Raw genomic sequence first — 3,555 nt, 5'->3', positions numbered from 1 at the left:
ATATATATATATATATATATATATATATTTATTTATTTATTTGATAAGTAGTAATGAAGTGTATATATTATGATAAATTTGTATCATTTCTACGTTATTTAACTTCATTTATTTATTTTAAATTAGATTTATGCTTTAATTTTTTAACAAAATTGGAAATCTTGGTTCAATTATGCTTATTTAATTAATTTAAAACGAAAATTTGAATATTTATTTTCAAATTTTTTTTATAAAAATAGATCTTTTGTGATCTCTATATGCTTTCAGAAGAAAAATTTGGCGTCTCAATTTGTGAGATTCTTACACTAAAAATTCAATGCGTTATCGTTGTCTCTACTAAATTTATAAAAGAATACTATAAATGCAAACACATTTGCTATTGAGCATGGTTTCTTATATCAGCATTCACATGGCTTAGAAATTTAGAATGAAGAAAAAGCTAGCTAGCTAGTGAGTAACTAGTGACTCTAGGGCATTAGTTTACATGTAAAAGTTGTGTGCAAGTGTTGTTTTGTCCCTTTCTTTTTCAGAAAGGGGTTTTAAATAGGGTTTTTTCGTACATTACACAGCGTAAGCATCTGAAAAAAACACTAAAGATATGAGAGAAAGTGATAGTGGGGAATCAAATGCTGATTCACGAGTCTAAAACTTTCTGTCTTAATAAGCTACCCCCGTACGATTTTTAGGAGTAACATGGGTTGGACTTGGAGAGGGTAAAAAAGCAACTTAGTGTTGGCTAGCCAAAGAGAAAAGGAAAAAGTTTGATGTGAACCTAATCCAACCTGGATTACTATTTATAATCACAATGTGCTGAATCTGAGAGAGAATATTCCAAAGTAGAAACCTAGCCCCCTAGGTGGCCTTCTTCTACTCGTCTTCTTCATAAGCGGAAAGCTTTGAATATAATTTCACACCTATAATATATACAGAACTCAAATTGTTTTCAAGTGTTCTAAACCCAATTTTATATGGTCAACCAAACCAGAAAAATAAAACACATACGATTTAGGATGGTTAACTAGCTTTTGAATAATTAATTATATCATCAAAAACCAGTTTGTACATCAAGTGCAACTATATGCTGAAGATAAAACTTAGATGGAAATCTTTAACCTACAACTTAGCGCCAAACAAAAAAATAAGCTGCCCTTCGACTTAGACGAATGATGGTTAACCTTAAATGCAAGAATATATCAATTATTCCGTCGTTACTAATGTTGTTAATAATCAGAATTTGAGAGTTTATGCATGTAACTGGTAAAATATTTAGGAATCAATGGAATTAAAATAAATGGAATGGTAGAAATAGAATATAACAAAAAAAAATGGAATGAAACTCTTTTTATTTTATCTATTTAGTTGTGGAATTGGTGCATGTCAAGTGATGAATTTTTTTTGGAATTAATGGAATAAATTAATTTTACATCATTTCATCCTAAAAATCAACAATCCAATTGCAGCTTATAAATTTTTCTTTTTTATTTTTAAAGGATAGGAAAAACGAAAAATAATATATAAAAGATAAATACTGTAACAAACGAATGCATATAGAAAGAGCCAAAGAGGAGTTTACCACTCTCACCTATCCTCACGTCGACATGACTGCTCGATCGATCAGTGATCTTGGGGACTTTATGAACATTTTATCAAGACAATAATGTATATGTAAGTCGACAAAACTAGCTGATTATTAAATTGAGACATGTCCATAGACGCAAATAGCGTCCTGCTAAAATCTAGCTACATTTAGAGATACTGAAACAACCCTCCCCTTAACGTGTTAAGATGATTCAACCACTTAATTATGTTTTGATTATTTGTTCTGAATAATATTTAGGACCATTTTATATCACTTTAGGGCATAACACAGTGGGCGGAAAATGGGAATTTGTTCCTTTGCATTCAAATATAGTATTAGTAGCGTTGTTGGGTGACGCGTGTTTTGACACACTTTTATGTTTTTTATATGTAGGAGTATTATTTTTCGTGGATGAATGCATGCATATTTTCAGTTGACGAACATTCCTCTCTAGATGTTCACGCCTTCTTCACTGATGTTCATAACCTTGTATTAACTACTTTCTCCGTTCCTAAAAAATTCATATTCTAGAGAAAACTTTTGTTTCAAAAAGATACATATTTTATATTTCCAATATAATTTTTATCAACTAATAATGAGAAACCGTGAAGTTCAAAAACATTAATTGTATTTCTTAAAATCTTATTGGTTTAAAAATATAGAAAATATAAAATTACAAAAAATTGTGCATTTATAGCTGAATTTTAATATGTTTTATTAAAAAATGTGAAAATTCTAAAACATAGATCTTTTACGAACGGAAAGAATATACTTGTGTGGTTGGTGAAAGAGCTTTCAAACAAACGCGAATCAACTTTGAAGAAAGAAAAAAAGATCAAAACGAATTGAGGCAAATATTTATTTAGAATTTCTTTTATTACGTGAATGAATAATCTTACAAATTTTTAGATCCATATTTATAGTAGCCTCAAAATCTGATTTTCTTTTTCCTATAAGAATATATATTTATTTAGAAAAAATAAATTTCCTAAACCGAAATGTCATACCGTACCGCATGGGCTACAACACCTCCAAATATCAACCAACAAATGCTGGACTTTTACCGGTGCATAGAGATTTAAGATACACATCTAGATGATAGAGATTTAAGACACACGTCTAGATGCAACAAGAGCTCAACATTCTTGAGCTGTTTTAATCATGTTGGTAAGTTGGGTTAGAGAATCAACCGCCACACGAATCTTTTTTATTCTGATTAAATCGGCACACGAATCTTTTTATTATTACCGAGAAGAAACAAAGAGTCATTTTCATTATCATCATAGAAAACAAGACTTGTTATTGTCGGGCTTTTCTCAATTTTGGTAGGTAATTAGCAAAAAAAAAACTTAAAATACTGTCCAAAAACGTTTAAGGCCTTAATTGCTAAAGCATTAGCATTAAGTTCTACGTTATCCAATCAACAATCGTTAGAAAAACATTTAGATAAGCATTTACTAAATGCTAATGTTCTCCAAATGCTCTCTGGCAAATGCTCTCATATGAAGCTTTTAGAAGAGCATTTGCATTTATAATTTATAAAATTAAAAAATATATATAATTAATTCATTTATTTTATTTAATAATATCATAAAATTATTTTTATATCTAGAAAATAAAATTTTGAATTCTAAAATTAATTTACAATAAAATATATTTTTTTAAATAGTATTTCACATTTAAAATATAATTTAATTATATAATTTAATTTATTTTAAATGCGAAAAATATTTTCAAAAATAGATATTTTAATTATAGAATTTATTTTAAAATAATATTTTTTGATATAAACATAATTTTTTTAATTATTAAATAAAATAATTAATTCTATATCTTTTTAATTTTATATGTTTATACATATATATATATATATTAGAAATATATTCATTAAAAATAAATATATTTTATATTATATGCTAATTTTTATAATAAAAAATATATTTTTTGATTTCTAAAATTAATTTACAATAAAATAT

Source organism: Brassica oleracea, chromosome C5 (assembly GCF_000695525.1).
Source record: "Brassica oleracea var. oleracea cultivar TO1000 chromosome C5, BOL, whole genome shotgun sequence".
NCBI lineage: Eukaryota > Viridiplantae > Streptophyta > Magnoliopsida > Brassicales > Brassicaceae > Brassica > Brassica oleracea.
The sequence above is the reverse complement of the archived record's forward strand: the minus strand, read 5'-3'. Positions refer to the sequence as shown.